Genomic DNA, 9,119 nt, shown 5'->3' with positions numbered 1-9,119 from the left:
TTGCCCAAAGTGAAATAAAGTTTAAAAATCATTGTTAAAGTGTTGCCATTCTTATCCAAGCTGGGTCGATATTGAGTCACTTATCTGAGAGAGAACAGGACCTGCACCACAGGCTAAAATGCTAATGACGTTTCAGAATATATCACACCCATAATCTGTAACTAAATCCACCATGTCAGTTCATATGATACACTCAAGGAAAAAAAAGAGTTGTACACCAGTGGGAGAGATATTTAAAGAACTAATATAAAATATAATGAAGCATAAAACCCCAGTGTAATTACGTTGTACTCATGCCGCTGGGAGGCTGCATTCAAATCTGTCTGAGATTCAGCCAGCTTCGCCTCCTGTGACTAATTTATGGAATTTTGATGAGAATGTTTAAAGACAGCAGCATATAAAAACCCCCTTCTTCATTCAAGTATTGAGTCTCAAAATTGTATTTATCTTAAAGACAAGTGAACAAATCTGCTAAAGGGGTGTACAAAAAAATGTATGTATATATATATAAAAATTCCTATGGGGATCAATGAAGTATCATATTATTCTTCTGCTTATTAATTTGACAAGGAAAAATTTAAGAACAGCTTCCTATGAATTGAAACGAACCCTCCCTAATTCCCCCTGCTGCCCACCTGAAACTAATTTGCAGTGGAACTATGACTAGTGGCATTGATCATACATTACACTTTGAGCGGGAGTGTTTTCAGTAAGGCTTTGGAATATGAATTGGGTCAGGTGGATGGGGCCTTTAAATTCTGCGGACAGCCAAATATACAAAACAACAAAGCATGAAAAAACATTGCTGTAACGTCAGGAGAGTTGGTAGTTCCTGTGTACTGAGTCATTTCTCTCTTCAGGGAAGTGAGCTGACTTGAGCGTAAGGCTGGACAACACACATGCACTGACTGCAGGCAGGGCAACTAAAGGACCTACCTACTCTGCCCACATCCCTCCCTCTTTCTCTCTCTCCTTTCCTCCCCCTCTCCCTCTCCCCTTTCTCTTTCTTCCCCCCTCCCTCCCATAATCTCTGTCTGTATCTCTCTCGTTTTTCACAATGCTGCTGATATGGTATTTAGCATTACGCAATACAGTGCCGCCCCTCCCATCCTCTCTAACTCGGCACCCTCCCTCTCTCTCCCTCTCTCTCTCCCATCTCTCTCTCTCTTCCTCCCTCCCTCTCTCGGTCCTGATATTAATGACACAGCTATCTGAGGCAGCGGCAGTTCCCCTGCGCTCTCTCTCTCCTGTAGGCTGCACTCATACACATACACACTTTTCAACCAACTGCATATTGGACACACATTCACACACACACACACACACTCTTTTATTCACAGACAATCTGCAGCTGCAGGCACACACACACAGTCACTCACACACTACTCTAGGCACTAGGAGCGTTCGGACAGCAGCAAGCTGACACAGACACAGATCCAGAGGGACAGCAGGGAGATGGTGGACCAAGACCTGGGACAGCAAATATATATACTAGAGACATGTCAGGTGGTTTTATTTTAAGATGCTTTTATTTTTGTGTGCATACATTTTCCCACTCTAGTTACAACTCCTCCTCACTTAATCATCAGGGAGGAAAACCTAAGACTGACCTTGCTATAATGGAGCTAGGTAGTACCATGAAAACTGAAAACCGAAGACTGACCCTGTTCATTCAGTATGGGTACCCCTACCCTTACTCTATTGTAATCTACCAAACCACTGAACAGATTTAACAGTATGACTAAACTGTAGTCAGGTGTCAAACAACTCAGGAGGGGCTCCACATGCTCCGCGCCCAGTGTCAGGATGATTTAGGCCCCGGGTCTCGAACCTGCAAGGAGGGGGTACGCCTCTCTAATCCAATTTTACACTTTCCCACGTTTTGACGAGTCTGTTCCTTTCACTTCCCAAATGCTAAGTGACAAGGGCATTTGGACCTTGGTCTGGGTTGGGCCAATACGCAGCGGAGCTCTATACAGTGGCCTGCCGTGCGACACAGGGGACAGGAGCATGAGTTAGGGAAATAAGTGGGCAGGTATGAAAAGAGATGGGGGAAAGGATCTAAGAAAGCAGTGGAGTTGTGTGAAGTGGGCCTGTAGTGCTACATGGGGGACAAGGTCACTGACTTTCATCCTCTGACAGCGGCCTTCATCCTCTCTCTCGCTTTCTCTCATTCTTAGTGTCCCTCCTTTTCCTCGTTATTTCTTTCCAACTTTCGGTATTTCTTTCCAACTTCTCTCTCTTTTCTAAATGCTTTATTTAAACTTCCAGATTTTGAAGTTTAGGAATCGTATACATGCTTTCAACATATCTTGTTTTTTTCCCAAACATCTTGGAAGAGGATCACAATGTTACCCAATCTTCTGTCTCTTTTCGTCTCTCTCTGTTTCTCCCTTTCTTTAGTCATCCTAGCCACCAGGCACTGCTTGGACAACATGTTGGGGAGCATTTCTGTTACAATGTACACATTTGATTGTACCGTACAACACTAAAGAAAGAATTGTCTGCATGCAGGATAAATGCATGAATGGGGACTTCTACAATGACTACCGCTGTATTTCCCTCCAACTTATCTTATTTTCTTTTCCCTTCCTTTTCTCCAGTCATCCTCACCCTCAGGGACTATTTGGATTACAACATGTTGCTGGCACAGAGAAATATGCTAGAGGATTGTGAAAAGATTATTGAACAATATTATTCAGAAGTATTCCCTTTAATTTGTCCTCTTTTCTCCTCTATTCTGTGTTTCTCTCTCTCCCCCTCTAGTCATCTTAGCTCCAAGGGACTGTTCAGAGTACAGTGTGTTGGAGGAGAGGAAGAACGGTGTGTATCGTGTGACGCCTGATGCCCGTAACGGGACCTTTGAGGTCTTCTGTGACATGGGTTATTGAGATGGGTTATTCCATTATGTTTCCAGATCGGAAATGAGATCCGTTTGTTATTCATCTTGAACACTGGATTGTGCCAGAGTGGAGTTAGAGGTGAGGGGGAGGGGGATAATCTGAAAATCTTATTTGGGTTGTGCTGATTGATGGGCTTTTAAAACATGGATGGGTTTTGATTGTTTCATCAATATGTGGTAGGTCCTTTCATGGTCATTCTGTGTCTAGCCATAGTAGGTGTGCTGACTCATCTGTCCAATGTTCTTTCAGAGCACATCTTGGCATGTGAATTTTCACTGTTGCCATCAGGGCGTCGGTATGCCTTACCTGCTGTCGTCCGGCTGCTCAATGGCTTATAGCACTTTTTTTTGTGTGCATTAGCCTACATCTATTTATCTATTGTTATTTATTAACAGAGCTAGGGGGTCACACAGAGCTGCCCGCCCCCCCCCCCCCCACCCCCCCTTTTTTTTTTTTTTAGTCAATGCTGCGAGCTGTCATATGCAATTGCCCGTAGGGATTAATAAACTTGTCAGGAACTTGAACTTGAGTAAAAATAATATTGGACCATTACCAATATTGCTTTTTAATACCGATGGTCTGCTGATATATCGGTGCATCCACTATAATAAGATGTGGAAAGGGGATCGGAAACAGCAATGTACACAGCCATGTAGTTGGAGCTTTATTCATGTTTTGATATAAAAAGTAAGTGCATCTTTTTTGGAATAGTTGAAGATGAATGAAAGAAAAGCTCAATCATGTACACACACAAAGCTCTAAATGTACACACATAATTACCCATGAAGGGTCCCAATACTACACATTCTTTATCATTGCTGAAATACCTCAAATGTCAATAATCATCATTAGTCATTGTATGAGCCCATATATTAGTTATATAAAACCAACCTTCCCCACAAAATAAAATAAATACTGTACATGTCCTTTAGCTGAAACCTTTCCTTCCCATCTTTCCCATTCACAGTGTGTATAGATGGATTAACTGATGCTATACAATTTTCTAACATTAGGCAGCAGTATTGTACAAGTGATGTGTCAGGGATCATGTTTTTTTTACATCTGGAAACTGGTGGGTGACATTGTGAGATGTGCAGTAGTTCAGTTTACTCCGAGCTATAGGTGGAAAACTGTTTGAACAGCGTAGTTTTCACTTCCAGCAGTGCTAGCTCCATGGCTGAATTTTCCAAACCATGTGTCTGTTCCATCAGTAACACAGAATGTACTTGGCAAGACCCAATAGATATCCATTTTAGGCTGCATCTTGATACTGGGATGTTTTGTATTGTTAGAGCGGAGAAAATGATAGCTCATTAGATTTTAGTGCTACTGCGTGCTGTACTGTCTCTCAGTTGTCTCAGGAGCTTATATAGCAGGAGGCAGTGGGACAGAAAGTGCAGAAATGTCAGAGAAATAGTGGAAAATCTCTCATTGTAACCTTCTGTGTAATATCATGGCCCTTGAAGGAGGTTGGCCTTTACACAGCGTGTGTGGTTTTTTATTAGTCCATCATTATCCATAGTCCATGGTCCTTTATTATCATCATTTTAATCCAACATTTTGAAGGCCACACTTAACTACAGTGGAAGAAGTAATATCTCTGTTGATTTTTTTCACAATTGTTTTTATTATTACTGCATTCAAACTGTCTTTGGGGCTTATAGTCTTTTTCAGTGTGAGTACATGTATGTGTGTGTGTGTGTATGTGCACTTGCATGACTATGTGCATGTGTATGCATGCCTATGCCCACCTGTACTTCCATCTCTGTCTGTCTGTCTGTGTTTGTGTGTCTGTGTTTTTTTCTGTCCATCTATCTGTCTGTCTGTCCATCTGTCCATGTCTAATCATGTGTTTCTTCCTGTCCTCTTAAGGAGCGTAGTTCTTGGGCCTTATCATCATCTTGACTGTCTTGAAGGCCTGCCTGTAGTTGGTAGGGTAGTACTCTGTCGACATGTTGTGCCAGGTGCCCCAGAAGATCCCATTCCTCACTCCCTTGTACCTCTTGTGATAGTACTTCCCATTGAGGTTGGCGGACATGCAGGCATCAAACCACCAGCCAGAACTGTAGTAGGCGCCGCAGTTTCCGGAGGGGTACATATCATTGTCGCGGTCAGGCGTGGTGAAGAACTTCTGGTCGTGGTTGAAGTGCCTGTTGAAACTGATGGCGTTCCCGACGGTCCCACTGCAATGATAATCATCACAATTATATCAATATATCAGGTGTAGTTGTCTAACTCGGCCTGCTGTGGCAGCACACAAATGTTGGCTACACTTCAGTGCTGAAATCTTCAATCTTTTGTCATATCAAAGTATTCACCCATATTGATGCACATTAGACAAGACATCCCGAACAGAGAAAATGTTGCTGTTTTAGAAATGCTTGAGTAAAGATTAGAGCTACTTCCTAAAACGAGAGAGAATAAAAATATCTGATTTGCATAAATTTCTCATTTACTGAATTCCCTCCTGGTGCTAACTTCCATTCAATGAAATATAGCAAAGTTAAACCTTTCTCAAGGGAGGGACCATAAAACCTCACTGTCCTCTATGAATATTTCATCACACACACACACGCACACAAAAAGCCGGTAGCGTAGGAACTCATTGGGGGGGGGGGAGTGGGAGAGATTATAAAAATGGACCATATCCTTGGACTTGATTAGCAAGTGGATACAGTTGTTACCCAGACAGAATTTATTTATTCCTACAGGGGAGGAGAAGAAAGGAAGAGTAGATGCAGGGGGAGAGCAGGGCAATAAGAAAGAGGTTTTTGAGTGCGAGGTTATAATATATCTCATGACTTGGTTAGCAAGTGGACATGGTCATTTCCCAGATAGAACTCATCCTTACAGGAGCATGGAGGAGAATAGAGAAAGGAGGTAAAATTGGAATCCAGCTATGGTACTGGCACTGCACTAAAACAAAGTGTAGAAAGAATGTCAGCATGCAAGACTGCCTACGGTATAACGTCTTGACGGGCCTAATTGAACTCCACGCTTTTCTACCTATCCGGCATTTGAGCCTCTCTAGCCCTACATACAAATGGCAGGAAGTTTTGCCTTTTTTTTTTTTTTTTTGATAGTATGGCGTGTTCCCCATCATAAAACCCTAAATGGAATTTCGGTGTTAGTTTTGATGGAAACAAGCTCATCAGACAGCAGCACCCTACCTTTAGGAGGTTGTGTGTTTCCACATTGCAGACAAGCAGTTCCTGACAATGTAGGGGTCTAATTGTGTTTATCATTGAGGTAATGTAGCTGAACAGTAACATTTATTGCTATTCCTTTCACCTTAAGGCTCCAATAAGTTTTGTAGCAGTGGAAATGGAGATCATTGCTTGCAGCAGGGATGGGAATTGGCAAAGGGGGTGAAATCAATGTTGATAACATAGTGAGCTGTAAGGAACAAAAGCATCTTGCCAAAAATACTATTTGTTCTAGCTGTTGGTTTAAATGCCTATGCACATTGGCTCAAAATGTCTGTGTACTGTGTGTCTGTGTTTCATCGGCTGCATGTTATTCAAGTATTGTATTTTTAAAACTTGGAACACTCAATAGATGGGATAAGAGGAAGAAAGAACTTAGAATCTATTAGAATTTAGAATCTGTTAGATGTTATAACAGAAAACGGTTGATGCCGCTTCTTAGAAAAGGGGTTTGTCCTCAGATGCCTTTTCCAAACAGTCCAAAGAGTATAAACATTGTTTATTTGAACTGTGGTCTGTAGCTTAATGAGCCTTGCCTCTGGTTTCTAAAACCTTGCACGTGTGACTAGCTGTTGATGTTTGGTTGCCAGTAGCTTTGCGCGGGTCAGGTTTTTTTCAAACCTGCGGGACCCGTGGGTTTTGGATTGACCCACGCATCACTAGTTGCCAGTGATCCATCACCACAACCCATATCTAAATATGCATTTGTGGATAGTAGTGTGGATACTATTTGGATCGTATTTGATATATATATACTTATAGCCTATTTTGTCTGGTAAACATTATTTACACAGCAATTACAAAATGGTTCACACCCATGTAGTAGAACTGGAGAGGTCTTATCTGATTTTTGACTATTTCCTTGGTAACAACACCTCAGACTTCTACTTCTGTTTCTTTTGGACTCACAGACACCGTCAGGCTCGGTTTCTTAACTTGCGGTGGAATAATTTGCTGGTTCTTGAGCTCAACATGACAGATTGATGTACAAAGACAAGTGTTTCTGACCCTGTGTACCATCCGTGACTAATGTTAGGAAAGCCGCCTACATTGCAACATCTTGTGTTGTTGGCAAGAGATAATGAGAGTTAGTTGTTTTACGCTGGAATGAACGCTCAAGAGCATGACCTCAAGAGGAAGAGAGACACAGAAGGAGAGAGAGAGAGACGCCAGGAAGGAGGAGTGAAGAGAGAGACGCAGAGACAGGGAGAGAGAGGGAAAGTTAGGGCGAGAGCAGAGGAGTAAAGGAGAGTGTGAAGGAGAGTGAAGAAAAGAGAGGAGAGGGAGAAACAGGCAACAGAGGAGTGCCGTTTCTCTGAGAGTGTCTGAATTGCCTTCCTTCAAATGTTGCTGAGCTGTGCCTCTTACTTGCATCTCCTGCATAGTGCTCGGGCTCGGTGGAATTTTCCCCATAATAGAACCTTGTCCCGGTCCAGGACCAGCCTCTGCGGCTCCAGTGTCCATCCCATCTCCCCTTTCCTCTCGGCTGGACCCGCCTTGCAGCTCCTGTCCCAGGTCCTGGTCCACCATCTCCCTGCTGTCCCTCTGGACCTGTGTCTGTCCCTGGTCAGCTTGCTGCTGTCCGAACGCTCCGGTGCCCCGTCCCCCGCGGCACTCCAGGCATCCGCTCTTGAGCTTGTTGACCGTCTCCTTCAGGTTCTGCAGCTCCTTCATTGTCTTCTCCAGCAGCCTGAACTGCTTGGGCAGCTGGATGGTGAGGGGAGGCAGGGTGAGCTGGTAGGGGCAGTCCTCGCCCTCCTCTGGCTCGGCCCCGGAGCCCCCGCACTGGCCAGAGGGTCTCAGCTTCATGGGGCAGGAGGTGGGGGTGCCAGATTCAGTGTAGGGTCCTTTAGCGTCCCATCTCTGGTGTGGGTTCACAGGGAAGTCCGCTGCCTGGTCGGTGTACGGGACCACAGTAACTGTGAGCAGGAGACTGGCACAAATGCAAAGCACAATGGTCCTCTTTTCCTGTGAGGTGTGTAAAGAAGAACTGAGTTGCAACTGCCTCTGAAAGGTACTCAAAGAGTGTGTGTGTGCCTAGAGTAGTGTGTGAGTGAGTGTGTGTGTGCCCGCAGCTGCAGATTGTCTGTGAGTAAAAGAGTGTGTGTGAATGTGTCCAATATGCAGTTGGTTGAAAAGTGTGTATGTGTATGAGTGCAGCCTGCAGGAGGGAGAGAGCGCAGGGGAACTGCCGTTGCCTCAGATAGCTGTGTCATTAATATCAGGACCGAGAGAGGGAGGGAGGAAGAGAGAGAGAGAGAGAGAGAGAGAGAGGGAGGGTCCTGAGTTAGAGAGGATGGGAGGGGCGCCACTGTGTTGCGTAATGCTAAATACCATATCAGCAGCATTGTTAAAAAACGAAAGAGATACAGACAGAGATTATGGGAGGGAGGGGGGAAGAAAGAGAAACGGGAGAGGGGGAGGAAAGGAGAGAGAGAAAGAGGGCGGGATGTGGGCAGATATTGAAACATATTTCATTAATGTCATAACTTTTATATAGACAGCTCTGGGTCAGACCAAAAACTTTGAAATAGTGAAACCTGAGCTAGCAAATATAGACTTCAATGACATTCCTAAACAATACACAAATACAACCTTTTACACCCCCATTGGCACTGGCGGACTAATTCTAGACTTCTTTCTATTATACTTTCATGTTGTTTACGTGTGTTCATTTATGTGAATTGTGTTATTTTCTCTTGGTTTGGAAAATCACGGCACCAAAACAGAATTTCAATAGACACCTGAACTTGGACTATATTTGATATTAAAACTGGCTACAGATTGGCCTGCTTTTATATGCACATATGTGTGTGTGTTTGTGCATTTACATGCATGTGGATTGGCATGTACACTGTATTCTGATTCTTGAAATGAATATGCTGGAGAACGCTGTAGGAGACTACAGTGTATGTGTTTGTGTGTGTTTCCTTATATTTGATCAATACAGTCTCTCTCTCTCTCTCTCTCTCTCTCTCTCTCTCTCTCTCTCTGTCTCTCTCGCTCCTCA

General features: G+C 43.7%; 1 pseudogene across 1 annotated transcript; it reads right to left on the bottom strand.

Annotated features, from left to right (window-relative positions):
* Positions 1-3,606: 3,606 nt before the first annotated feature.
* On the bottom strand, positions 3,607-8,457 carry LOC139908108 (uncharacterized; annotated as a pseudogene). Its single transcript, XR_013504094.1, has 3 exons — positions 8,444-8,457; positions 7,478-8,042; positions 3,607-5,086 (listed from the first exon to the last, which is right to left on the bottom strand). The product of XR_013504094.1 is annotated as an uncharacterized LOC139908108 (transcript).
* Between the last annotated feature and the right edge of the window lie 662 nt (positions 8,458-9,119).

The sequence above is a fragment of the Centroberyx gerrardi genome, chromosome 24, assembly GCF_048128805.1.
Source record: "Centroberyx gerrardi isolate f3 chromosome 24, fCenGer3.hap1.cur.20231027, whole genome shotgun sequence".
NCBI classification, from domain to species: Eukaryota; Metazoa; Chordata; class Actinopteri; order Beryciformes; family Berycidae; genus Centroberyx; species Centroberyx gerrardi.
Note: the sequence above shows the minus strand (reverse complement) of the source record. Positions and strands in the feature narration are given on the sequence as shown.